Source organism: Carassius gibelio, chromosome B4 (genome assembly GCF_023724105.1).
Source record: "Carassius gibelio isolate Cgi1373 ecotype wild population from Czech Republic chromosome B4, carGib1.2-hapl.c, whole genome shotgun sequence".
NCBI classification, from domain to species: domain Eukaryota; kingdom Metazoa; phylum Chordata; class Actinopteri; order Cypriniformes; family Cyprinidae; genus Carassius; species Carassius gibelio.
The window spans coordinates 26989227-27003271 of NC_068399.1; the positions used below are offsets into that span (position 1 = coordinate 26989227).

General features: G+C 43.7%; 1 protein-coding gene across 1 annotated transcript in view; it reads right to left on the bottom strand.

Annotated features, from left to right (window-relative positions):
• LOC127956691 (muscarinic acetylcholine receptor M2-like) overlaps positions 1–13607 on the bottom strand; it is a 68756-nt gene extending 55149 nt beyond the window's left edge. Inside the window, exon 1 of the mRNA XM_052554853.1 lies at positions 13351–13607. The gene's annotated coding sequence lies outside the window, so the exon portion shown is untranslated. The remainder of the gene's footprint in view (positions 1–13350) is intronic.
• Positions 13608–14045: the final 438 nt, after the last annotated feature.

Consider the following 14045-nt stretch of genomic DNA (forward strand, 5'->3'; position numbering starts at 1 on the left):
GAGTCTTTGCTGTTGCTCCATATTTGAGCCATGTTTGGTAGTGAAGAATATTGTTTGTAACTGAAGCTTGCTTGCTATTATCGTTTCATCTGGTCGCTCGTGAGTTATTGAGTGGGTCATGGTGTTTGTACAGAAAACATGTAATAAAAGCTGACGATAAAAGGAATCTCCGCTGGGTGTGGGGGCCCTCAAGGTTCAATCCTCGGCCCTCTTCTGTTTTTGTTTTTTTTCAGTCAATGGGTTAGTGGGGTTACAGGAACAATCTGCCGCCCCTGGCGTCTCCCCAAGCAGTCAAGAGATTTTGTTTTTCTCTGTTGTGCTGAAGCCAGACAACTCAGTTAATGCACTGAAGATCGAAACGCTGAGTGCATGACACTGTTCCTCGTTGTAAATCCACTTTGTGTTCACAAACACACTGGCCTTTTCCACACAGATGGTTGAATTTTAAAGAAGGGTACAATGATCACAACCTGTCTTAGCTCCAAAAGCTGTGAATATGTATGGCTTAGTATTTTTGCCTTTTGATTTTTTCCCTGTACAAATAAATAAACACTCTTTAATCAAATTATATTTATTTAAAAAGTGAAAGGACTTGTTGTTTTGTGATAGAAATGATAATTATCTGTGTTCATACATTCTCTATAATTATTTGTTTCCCTTTGATAATTATCAAAATTAAATGAGTTTAAGCTAAATAGAAAAGCTGCTTTCACTTTGAATTAAGTAAAAGACAAACAAAAAAATACCCCTTGGACAGATATATATATATATATTTTTTTTTTTTTTTTAAATATAAACTCAATCCATTTTCATATATTTTTCAGTAAACAAGACATTTTATCTTGAATCATTACAATTTTTTGTTCATTTCAGTTTTAAGTAAGTACACATCTATCATGATTTAAGACTTGATGTTTCCTCATTTTTACTAGAAAAGATAAAAACGAATTACAAAATGAGTCAAAAACACTAATTAATCTCTTTGCTGTGCTGAAAATCCTTTGATTTATTTGGTGTTCCCGCAGTCAAAACTGACTGGCTTTTTAAAGTATGGTATATTTATAAAATGCTATATTTTCACCAAATCATAGATTCAGTCTTTTTATTGTTTACTTGTTTACTTTCAGTTAGCACAGGCTAGCATAGTTCAGTTAGCATAGTTTTTGTTGTAGACCTCACTGATCTAAGCTTAAGCACTTCTGTTTTTTTTTTAATAAAAAAAAGCAGTAATCTTTTGATAATTTTGTCAAAGTTCACTGAATTGCATGAGCACTTGAAGTGCATAAGTTGCTTTTTCTGACCCCATGGACAAATGTGCATTTATTGTTTAGTATTTTGTATTTTGTGTTTAAATATTTAAGTAATTTTGATGCATTTCTCAGAAATGTCTCAAATCATGTTACGCTTTTATGTGACTGTGTCTCGGTTTAAGAATGTGTAGATATTTGTTCTGGAAAAGACAAAAACAAATGACAAAATAATGAATGCAATTATTTCCGACAGTGTTTTCCATACAACTTTTGCACTATATTTCAAGTCATCCTTAGCCAAACGTACTGCATTACAATGGTCACATGACGCCAAAACCTACGGTGTTCAACTCCACTGACATCAAACCCTGTTGGGTAGGTTCCTTCCATTAAGATTTCATTAGACTCGAAATTAACATGCAGTAACGTGCTTTTCTTTCTCATTTTGGAGCACAACTGCATTATTCCCTTTCACTGTACGGAAGGCTGGAGATTAATCTAAAGATCTCTTTTGTGTTACACAAAAAAACGAAAAAAGCATTGGAAGAACACGAAGTGGAGTAAACGGCATGCTCCTTTAAAGTGTGTTCAGGTACAGTGAACTGTTTCGAGTCAGCGGGGGTCAACACTCATTCATTTATTTCTATATCAAACGCCTGTGCTTTATCTTGTCATTATCACCTTTTTTCCAGGTGACATACTACGTTCAGTGGCTCTCCGTTCGTCTCTCCCCGTAATGAGGCAGTGGAGGAAATGAGCGAGTGAATGTGTGGAGGTGTAATAGACGGAGGGAGAAATGGAAGGAGATGAATCTCTAGCAGATAGATAATTGGAAAGAGGCTCTCTGGAGAAGGCTTGTGTAATTAGAACGGATGAGTGTGTGAGGAATCGAAATGTTTCTGTCGTCCTGTAGAGCCACTCAGACACACGAGTCCATCTGTTTCCATCTGCTTCACCTGCATCCACACACACGCCTGCAGATGTTCGTTTGTTCGAGTGTGTGCTGATCATTTAGTGTATTGACCATATCTCATCACACTTCATGCAAACACAAGTGCATTTGGAAATAGCTGTGCCACAAGGGCTGCTACGGTGGCATTAAGTTAAACTTTCAGTGTAATGGTGGAGCAATGCTAGGTTTTTCAAATTTATAGTTAGTTAAAGGAACAAAAGAAGTGTGCAAAAACATTTCTGTGTGATTTCCTGAAGCTCTTCAATTAGAGAGCATAGTGCTCGCAACGCCAAGATCATAGGTTCGATTCTCATTAAAATTAAGATGCATGAAGAATTAAGATTGTACGGAGTGTGTTTATTCAGATTAAAGCATCTGCCAAATGCATGAATATAGACAAGCTGAGAGTAGTTGATAAACTGACTTGCAACTAAAATGCATTAAAAATCTGTTTTTATTTTCATTCTGTGCACCAGCCTTTAACCATGAAATAAACCTGCGATCATCACAATCATAAGAGAGTTGACCCTAAATGGGAATAAGTTACAAAACCTTAATAAAAACATCATAGGTTAGCCAGCATTTCCATTATTGGTGCATTGACCCACAATATAATATAAAGGCTACAATAATGTTATAATTTAGACATCAACTTTGCATAGGGCATGGTGGCAGCAGAATCAAAACGAAAGGTTGTGATGCGACGTCACACTCTGTGGTAACTTTTTTAAAAACAATGAAACATGCATCCAAAATGTGCCACACTTTACTGCGATTAATCTTAAATTCACTCGAGCTTGCAAATGAATTGAAGTCAGTGGAACAAAAAGTGTAGCGTGAATGGCCCTTTAGATATTCAACCTGATAAATAGTAAACTCACCATGATCTTTTTTTGCATGCATTTAATGCCATAGTTTGGAAGATTTCTCTCTTAACGGTTTGAGAGCGTATATTTGTTGCTGTATATCTGTTTATTACACTGCGTCTCCTGTTCTTTGCTTCATTGTTTTTGGAACAGTCTGTCCTGGCGCTACAGGTCTAAAGATATCTGAATCTCATTTAGTTTGGAAGACAGACAGTAAAGCTGAATATCCAGACTCGAGAATCCTGCCAGAGCCAGAATGATCTACCTACAAGGCCGAGAGAGCGAGGTGTGTGTGTGTGTGTGTGTGTGTGTGTATTGATTGCTGTAAACGCATTGGGAAAACTGGGTTGATGACCTTGTGTTGGGTCGCGTCCAGCGCTGTTAGCCCACTTCATGCACTTTAAATGAAAGATGAACACCGGTCGTGAATACTGAAGCACACACTTAATCCAATCTAGCTTGATTCCAACCTAGGCTTAAGTTTTAAAGCTCGACCGAACTCTCACACACCTTTATTTCAACGGTGTGTGTGCTTGATCTTCCAGGCTCATCCAGTGTAAAGCCACTTGAATTAGATAAGCTCTGTATTTTAGTTTTTGGGGAGGACAAACACTGAAATACGGACAAATGAAACCTGTTTTCTCAAGCGTCCTCACACACACACACACACACACACACACACACCGCGGCTGTAAAGATGTAAAACAGGCGTCTCTGAATCTAAACACATTCTCGCTGAATCCCGCAGCTTTCCAAACGTCTCTCCTCTCTCCAAATGTCAGAAAGCGCACTAGTTAGGGATAATCTATCCGTGCCGACGGAGAGCAGAAGTGTGTCGTGTGAACTAAACACACCGCAGCTTCTGTACATTGTAAAGACGATCAGTGGATTCTGAGTTTTGAGGAACTGGAATGAAGTTTTTCTAGATTTTTACTCTGGGTTATGTGTCACCATTTTACTAAATGAGTTCGTTAGTGTGTTGGGTTTGTTTCTACAGAGAGACAGACGCTTTATTAAAGTTATTAAAGATATCTTCCACAGTGGTGCATGTGTGAAAACAGCAGAAACACATTTCAAACGTTACTTCTTGAGTAATATTTTGTCGATTTATGTTTATTATAGAAATGTTGAAGCTGTGGCTAGAAACATTTATTAGAATAATAATATATTCTGTGCACATTTTCAATAACAGCAGCATTGGTGTCACGCTGCCAGTCTTTGTTTTCCTGGGTGTTCCCTAATGAGCTCACTTCCCCTTAGGCACTTCACCATAGGCACTTTAATTCCGCTAGTCTGGTTGTGTCTTCACAGTAATTGCACTCCAATTAGAATCGCACAGGTGTTGACAATACTCTGTCATTAGTTTCCCTATATAGAGCTGTCTTTCTCTGTTGTCTTCATGGAGTCCTTACCCTATGTGTCTCATGCTCTCGTTCCCCCGAGACTTCCTCTACCTTCTCATTCTTCCGAGTTCCCCGTTTCATCCGGTTCCCTCTTTTGGTTACGTTTGTCTCTCATGACTGTTTATTTTTGTAGTTACCCCTCTGTTTAAATAAAAACCCTTACCTGCATTTGGATCTACCCTCTCTTTGTGTTTTCCCAAACCCAACCGTGACAGAAGGACTCCATCATGCCTAGATCCAGCGGTGTGAGATTTCGGATCGGTTCCCCAGCCACCATGGAGGAACGGAGGGGGAGAGTCCGGAACTTAACCACCCTTCATCAAGAGGGAAGGGAGGTGGGTGGCCTGGCGCAATTGTTTTGGACTTTGGCAGTCGGGTTAGGTTACAATGATGCAGCACTAAAGGATTGGTTTAATAATTGCCTGGATGATCCTTTACCTCAATGGGAGATGAAGGGGTTAGAGATCCTGGACTTTTGGGGGTTTACCAATTACCTGCACCATCGTGCTCAGTGGAATGCAACAACCACACCAGAGTTTCCAGACAAGGCTGCCAGCTCAGCCCCACAACCCAAGATGGCCACCAGCCCAGCCCCACAGCCCAAGATGGCCGCCAGCCTAGCGCCACAGCTCAAGATGGCCGCCAGCCCAGCACCACAGCACAAGATGGCCGACTCAACGCCACCGACTCTCCATCGTAGAGGGCGGAGGAGGAGACAGGCAGCTACTGTTCCTCAGGACCCGGAGAACGTTCCCGAGCGGGCGGCTGCCGTCCATGAGGCCATTCCCGATGTGGTGCCCGCTGCTGTTCCGGAGGCGGTGGCCGAGGCTGTTCCCGATGCGGTGCCCGCTGCTGTTCCGGAGACCGAGGCGGTGGCCGAGGCCGTTCCCGATGCGGTGCCCGCTAATGTTCCGGAGGCCGAGGCGGTGCCCGATGCAGTCTCCGAGGCGGTGCCCGATGCAGTTCCCGAGGCGGTGCCCGATGCTGTTCCCGAGGCGGTGCCCGCTAATGTTCCGGAGGCCGAGGCGGTGCCCGATGCAGTCTCCGAGGCGGTGCCCGATGCAGTTCCCGAGGCGGTGCCCGATGCTGTTTCCGAGGCCGAGGCTGTTCCCGAGAAGGTGCTCGATGCTGTTCGAGAGGCCGAGGCAATGCCCGATGCTGTTCCCGATGTGGTGCCCGCTGCGGTTCTGGAGGCCGAGGCGGTGGCCGAGGCCGTTCCCGATGCGGTTCCCGTTGCTGTTCTGGAGGCCGAGGCGGTGCCCGCTGCTGTTCCGGAGGCCGAGGCGGTGACCGAAGCCGTTCCCGAGGCAGTGCCCGATGCTGTTCCCGAGGCGGTGACCGATGCAGTTCCCGAGGCGGTGACCGATGCAGTTCCCGAGGCGGTGCCCGATGCTGTTCCCGAGGCGGTGCCCGATGCAGTTCCCGAGGCGGTGCTCGATGCTGTTCCCGAGGCGGTGCCCGAGGCTGTTCCCGAGGCGGTGCCCGAGGCTGTTCCCGAGGCGGTGCCCGATGCAGTTCCCGAGGCGGTGCCCGATGCAGTTCCCGAGGCGGTGCCCGATGCAGTTCCCGAGGCGGTGCCCGATGCAGTTCCCGAGGCGGTGCCCGATGCAGTTCCCGAGGCGGTGCCCGATGCAGTTCCCGAGGCGGTGCTCGATGTTGTTCCCGAGGCGGTGCCCGATGCAGTTCCCGAGGCGGTGCCCGATGCAGTTCCCGAGGCGGTGCCCGATGCAGTTCCCGAGGCGGTGCCCGATGCAGTTCCCGAGGCGGTGCCCGATGCAGTTCCCGAGGCGGTGCTCGATGCTGTTCCCGAGGCGGTGCTCGATGTTGTTCCCGAGGCGGTGCTCGATGTTGTTCCCGAGGCGGTGCCCGATGCAGTTCCCGAGGCGGTGCCCGAGGCTGTTCCCGAGGCGGTGCCCGATGCAGTTCCCGATGCTGTTCCCGAGGCGGAGCCCGATGCAGTTCCCGAGGCGGTGCCCGATGCAGTTCCCGAGGCGGTGCCCGATGCAGTTCCCGAGGCGGTGCCCGATGCAGTTCCCGAGGTGGTGCCCGATGCAGTTCCCGAGGCGGTGCCCGATGCTGTTCCCGAGGCGGTGCCCGATGCTGTTCCCGAGGCGGTGACCACAAGGCCGTGGTGGTCTTCTACTCCGCCCTGGGGGACTCTGGCGGTGAACACGAGGACGTGGTGGTCGTCCGCTCCACCCTGGGGGATTCGGGCGGTGACCACGAGGACGTGGTGGTCGTCCGCTCCGCTCTGGGGGACTCCGGCGGTGACCATGAGGACGTGGTGGTCTTCTGCTCCGCCCTGGTGGACTCCGGCCTCGACCACAAAGACGTGGTGGTCTTCCGCTCCGCCCTGGAGGGCTTTGACTTTGACCACAAGGCCGTGGTGGTCTTCCGCTCCGCCCTGGTGGACTCCGGCCTCGACCACAAAGATGTGGTGGTCATCTGCTCCGTCCTGGTGGACGCCTCAACATGCCCTTCATGGACTTATGTTTTGTGTTTTTTGAATTCTGTTTCTGTCTGTTCCTTTTAGTTTAGTCTGGCCCTCCTTCCCTCCCCCTGAGCCTCCACCTGTCCGCCTCCCTCCTGGACTCCTTGTTTTGTGTTGCACCTTTCCATTCCTCCTGGTTGCTCCTGTCCCTGTTTTCTGTCCCTCCGTCCCTCCCCCTGGTCCGCCGCCGTTCCACCTCCCTCCTGCCTCTTTTTCTGTTGGGGTTTTCCTGGGTTTAGGTGGAGCATCTGGTAGCTGCTCCGTAGGGAGGGGGTAATGTCACGCTGCCAGTCTTTGTTTTCCTGGGTGTTCCCTAATGAGCTCACTTCCCCTTAGGCACTTCACCATAGGCACTTTAATTCCGCTAGTCTGGTTGTGTCTTCACAGTAATTGCACTCCAATTAGAATCGCACAGGTGTTGACAATACTCTGTCATTAGTTTCCCTATATAGAGCTGTCTTTCTCTGTTGTCTTCATGGAGTCCTTACCCTATGTGTCTCATGCTCTCGTTCCCCCGAGACTTCCTCTACCTTCTCATTCTTCCGAGTTCCCCGTTTCATCCGGTTCCCTCTTTTGGTTACGTTTGTCTCTCATGACTGTTTATTTTTGTAGTTACCCCTCTGTTTAAATAAAAACCCTTACCTGCATTTGGATCTACCCTCTCTTTGTGTTTTCCCAAACCCAACCGTGACAATTGGTCGATTAATATTTTACGGATTTATGTACTGTAGATGATAAGTTTGTAGAAAATGTTAAAACCGTACCTAGTTACATTAATAACAATCCTGATTTATTCTGTAGACATTCGCATTAACTGTGAGATTGATTAATATTGTATAAATGTATTCGGATCTTTTTTTAAACGTTAAAACTGTACTTAGTTGCATTAATAATACTATACATTTATTCTGTATATTTATAATTATTAAAGAAATTAAAGTAATTGGATTGATAATAATACAAAAAAAATTCCATAGTCAAGTATGATCAACAGGAACTATATATATATATATATATATATATATATATATATATATATATATACACACACACACACACTCACACACAGTTTGTTTTATCATTATGTTCACAAAAAAAAATCTAAAAATCTGAAAAAATTCTAATGGTAAATAATTAATGTTGGAAATTTGAGTCAGTGTTTCATGCAAATCTATATATTGTAAAGTATATTCAGACAGTTTTGGATTATGTATGTCAGAAAGTTTTTTATAGTTTTGAAGAAACAGTGCGAGTAAAGATCTTGATTTATTATTTTCAGTGTACTGTTCCTTTTGAATTAATATTAACAGATTGGAGGAAAGCGGATGCATCTCTCTGTGCATTACTCTTTACAGTGTGAACGTGACAAGAGCGAGAAGGAGAGATCACCAGGGGTGCTCCGCTATTTCACTGATGCCCCTCACACACACACACACACACACACAGTTTCCTCTGTCCTGTCAGATCAGCTCGTGTCTGACAGCATTTTGTGCCTCTGGAGTTCTGCACTGAGAATATCAGATGTGAAATGTAGAAAAATCCCTCCAACACGCCGTGTCGCACAAGCAGAGAGATCACCAGAGTGTGTCAACAGACTGACTGCTCACACACACACACACACACACACACACACGCACACATCCCCCGCTGCAGCGAGACGGACGCCCAGGGGCGAGAGGAGTGAGTGTCACCACTCTGAATGTCATGAAGTCTGTGTGTGTGTGTGTGTGTGTGTGTGTGTGTGTGTGTGTGTGTGTGTGTTTGCCCTGTTGGTTCAGGGGTTGCGCTGCTTGTGGGAAAATAACTGCATAATCGTCCTCCTTTACTGTTGGATTGTGAATATCACACAATGTAAGCTACACATATACTTAAATATAAAATAAAATATAAAAACGTACACATTTTATTTCAGCTAGCAACATTTGGCATGTTAATTAAGTTCGTTTGTTGTAGTAAAACAATTAAAACTAATAAAATTGATAAGTACACACATTGCATTTTATTATATTTGCATACATTAAAAAAATTCATCAATTCAAAATATTAATAAGAACTATTCTAGTATATCTGAAAGGCACTAAATAACATGAATTTAGAGGCTGTTTTCTCTTAACTCGTGACTCGTCATCAGATGTCTATAAACACTTCATCTGCTGCTCACTGGTTATAATGGTTTTTACTCTTACCACCTGTTCATTTCTCTTCAGGTGAACCGTGGGAAAGCGTGATGGCGATTGAGAAGGTCATTGAGCAACTCTTTCCTCTGGGCTGTGCTCGACAGGCTCCAGAAAACAGTAAGTACATTTGCATATCTTTTTCATTTGTCTCCCTTTGTGGAACAAATGACGGAGGTTTGCAAACCTGCTGTGAAGCTGATGAGAGTGTGTGGGATCATTAGAGGAGCAGTTCAGCCCAAAACCAATGTTCTGAAGGAGAAGTGTCTTCTGGTAATATCTCAGGTTTGCTGCGACATGGAGATGAGGAAATGATTTGCCTTTTGGGGTGAACTCCTTATGGTTTTTTCTTGGTTATTCAAAAATGACCAACATTCCGTTACAGAATGTTCGGGGAACGTTACTTTCGAATGTTCTCTGAATGTTCTAATTAAATGGTGAAGAAGAGTTTCTCCGCCATCTCATGTTGTGTGCCAAATAGATTTATTAGTATAAATAAATTGCAATTACATAATAGGACTTTCAAAAGCTGATTACTTTCATTTATTTGTTAGAATATGTATAACTCAATATTTTAACTTATTGCAAAAGCTGAGTAATCAATAAATGTCTACTGATTAATAAGCGAAATAATCGAGGATTAGTCGATTAATCGTTTGAATAATTGTTAGATGAATCGATTATAAAAAGAATGGTTTGTTGCAGCACAGCAGCATGAGATCACAGCGATTAGTGAACAACATCGACCGAATCAATCACTTCATTCCCATTGGACAAAATCAAGACCTGCCGTGTGTGGTTGTTTTCGTCATCGGAAAACCCGTTTCACTCGGATATATGTCACTTTTGGGAAGACGAGATGGTCACAGCATCCGTTTCATGCCATTTTAACAAATGTGTCTCCAGATTACAGCTCAGTAAATTCATATGCATGCTATCGCTTCCGAAATACTTCAGACGAGGACCTGCAGACGTCATCACATGACTTTAAACCCACGCTGCATAAACTAAAACTCAAATTTTTTTCTTAGATTGGTCAAAGTTGGTTGGTTTTTAAGACACTCGGTGACTTTCTTCCTCTGTATTGTTGTGCATTTAGATTCTGTGACAAACAACTAGTGCTGCAAATAAATCAGGAGCAATGATTCTCTCTCACACACTCAGTTCCCAAGACCCTCCGTGTCATTGTTAGTGTGTGTGTGTGTGTGTGTGTCAGTCATCCTGACAGGGTCTCTACAGTCCTGTTAGCACTTCTAAATGATCTCAGCTGTAACTCCATAAACATTATTCACCTAAACAATCCCCTGCTGCCATTAAACACCACCACAACACTGTCTGCAGTCAAACATCCTCTCACACTGACATTACACACACACAGGTCAGCGTGAATCAGTCCTGTGTCCATCAGCGGATGAAAGACTTTAACAGTCTGATTTAACTCATTCAAGAACAGCAGAGAGAAACGACACACACACACACACACACACACACACACATGCATGCAGTATCTGATGGTGTTACTGAGTGTTGATGTGTACACAGCACACATCATTACGTCTTTTCTTTAGCAGCTTTACACCAGCATCAGCCAAACACAGGGCACTCTTAAAATAGATGAGAAGGTGTATAGTGACGGACAGGTGAAATGCAGCAACGATATCCCTAACACAATATCCCTTTCTGTTGACATATTTAATGTGTTAGGATTAAAAAATATTTGATTACAATGTTAGCATTATAGTGCTAAAACATTATTTTAATATAAATGTGTTATAATAAATATAATATGGATTTTTATGGTAACAGATTTTATTATGATGTTTAGGATAATATAAATATTTTATTGCTAATTCTAATTATATTTGATGTGTGTTTATATATTTATTTATATTTTAAATGTTATTTATATAATTCTTTTTTTTTTTTTTTCAATTTAATACTGAATATTCTTTTGGGTTTATTTATTTGGGGTTATTGTTGCTCTAGGAGCCCTGAACCTGTGTGAATTAGATCATGTGACATCAGGGGGCGGAGCATTCTCTCTCTAGAGGGCCAGCGATTGGATAAAAAAGGTTGTTTTGGGAGTTTTCCATTAAGAGGGAGACTTGTTTGTATGCTGTAAACATGTTTGCTGGAGAATAAATGTTATTTCGTTTTGTTAAATTTAAAGAACAACATTTCATTTTGAATTACAACGATTTGCATTCCTTGAATGAATACATGAAGAGTTAACTTTTTAAAGTGTTTTTTATTGTTAGCATGCTTTTATTGTTTTGTGTTAGCTGTATAAAAAAGAAAAATCAACCTAGTCAAAATAATCCAACTGCAATTTGATTGAGATTAATTAGAATGCACAATGAATTTTTAAAATATATTTGTTTATATATAGAGTTTAAGTATATACATTTTAGTTAAATATACTGTATAATTTTACTCTGAAATATTGTATATTATAAAATTGTGCTATACATTAAATGAGAAAAAAATAGGGTTGAGTAATTTTTCCAATTTGAAATCTTTGCTATATAGCCTTTTCTTTCCCTAGTGTACCTGTGCGCGTCAATGCGCGCTCCCGTCTGCATGTAGCGCGCGCTCTAACGGGGCAGAAGGCGCTAAACCAAAAGAGCGAAAAGCGTGCAACAGCTTAAAAAAAACCATCTCATGAAACCCGTTCAGAAAGCTTCGTTTCAAGCGCGCACTCGTTCCAGATCTCGGCACAGCGTTGGGTTCCTCCGCGTCTTTGCGCATTTGGATTTTCTCTCTCTCTCGTTTCTTTATTTCAGCGCAACAATCCATCAGTGCCGAATCCACTGATAATCAATATGCTGCTCGTGTCCTGAACGATAATCACTTCATGAGCACAACTGCAATCGATAGCCTACCTAAATTATGAGCAGTCATCGTGATCGAAATCTCTGTGAAATATGTGCCAAACATAAAGGTTAAAAATAGCAGCTCTGACCACCTGCCGAGGAACGCGCTTTGATTATCGATGCGCGAGCGATCTTATCGATTCCACGCGCGCGTCCTGAGCCACGCACGGAGCTCCAGAGCAAATAAATCAGAGATCTTAGCTGAAAACTTCCAGCACAAGTTATTACCTCTATTGATTAATAACAGTTCATCTTTGCCCAAATGTTAGAGGAACGCGTTAAAGACCAGGGCAGTTCTACCTGACCGGTTCCTTTTCATTTCTGAACGCTTCAGTGCTCTCCAAAATCAAACTGAACATGCACAGTCAAATAATGATGTGAACTTCATTCGGAGAATAAGAGAAAACGCGCTCTGAGGAAGTCCTCCATCGGGCACACAGCGCGTAAAGTCATCTCGCCCCGAGGTTTCCACAATTCTGTTGGGTTGGAGACAACATTTAAGTTTGTTTCTGTCAAATGTCTGTAGTAGGAAATGAACGATGGTAGAGCATTGATCAAGAGCAAATCAGCTGGAGAATCAGTTCACACTCATTGAATTGGGACGCTGTCTAAATCAGTGTCGTGGCACAAAAAGACACTTTATTTTACAATAGTCGACTCGTTCAGACATTTTTGCATTATTTAAAGCAGATGCATCACGAGCAAATGACCAACTGTTTTATTATTAGTCCTTCCAGTGTTTAAAAATGAAACGTTGCGCTCAGTTCAGTGCGTAAAAACCATTTACGCACGACTTGAACGGCAACGGATTCAACCAAATACGTTTCATCCAACTCTCAAATGTTTGATCAGATACCCACATGATATTAAAGAGATCGACGATACAATTTCTCGAGTTGTTTGTGCGTAAATCCCGTTTGGCGTGAGTCCGCGCGCAAACGGAGCGCGTTTTCCAGTTCAGGTCTGCTTTGGTTTGCGCGCTCAGATCTGAAGAAGATAGTCTAAATGGGTCTGTGATGAGAGAAGCGTCTTAAAGTTGAGTGACTTGTGAAGGGGAAAGCGCGCGAAATCGGCGTTGCTGTTGGAGTCTCCATATGGCTCAGTCCAAGAACAAACCACAGTGCACGGCGTCTTCTGCGGCTTCCCATCGATCTCAGGCACAGCGGAATGTTTTAAAGATCATTTTTCTGAGTGAATCTTGTGTTGGTTGCACTTGCCTTCTTTGACGCGCGTGCGTTTGTTTGCAGTTTCCGGATGGTGAAAGCAGTGGCCAGCGCGTGATGTAACAAATCGGTTGCAATATTTTCTAAATAACGCGCAGAAACGGCAAGTTTGTCCTACCTGCTCTCAGTCGCTCCTGGCGCCCGCGGGGTCCCTGCTGTCCGTTTGGTCACGCAGCTGGACGTCTGAGGACATGATGCTGGACGCTCGCATCTCTTCTGAACGCGGAATGAAGAGTGGAAACGAGGAGCGGGGGAGCAGGAGGAAGGAGGGAGGAGGGAGGGGAGGAGACGCAGGAGGTCCCTTCACAGCATCATTGTCACAGCATCAACACACTTCGGTTTACAGGCGTCTAAGCTGCATCAGTATCGCGCGGATGACAGTGTTTACGCGCAAATGCGTTATGATGCATCAGGCTCGGGCTTTTATACTCGGGAAAGGGCTTTAAGTGGATTAGATGCACGTGACGTTCAGGTGAATGAGCGCGTTTTGCGCGTCGTGTGATTGAGCGCAGCTTCAGATGCTGCTGGATCGATTCCGTCCTGGAGGATTAAACGGGATTTGAGCTGTTTTCACAGATCCGTGTCGCGCTAAACCACAAAAACCTTTTAGCGGAAAATGTACCGCTACGCTCCACGTGTAACGCTCTTGGCATTACCATGCTACATGATCAAAAACATGGTGTCGCCTGCGTGCACGTCCAGAAATCTGCTGGTTTTTATATTATTCTCCAAACCCTTGGTTTTACTCTGGTACGAGTCCAAAACACATAGCATTGTAGTATAGCGGTACTTTGATATCCATCGTGGTGATCC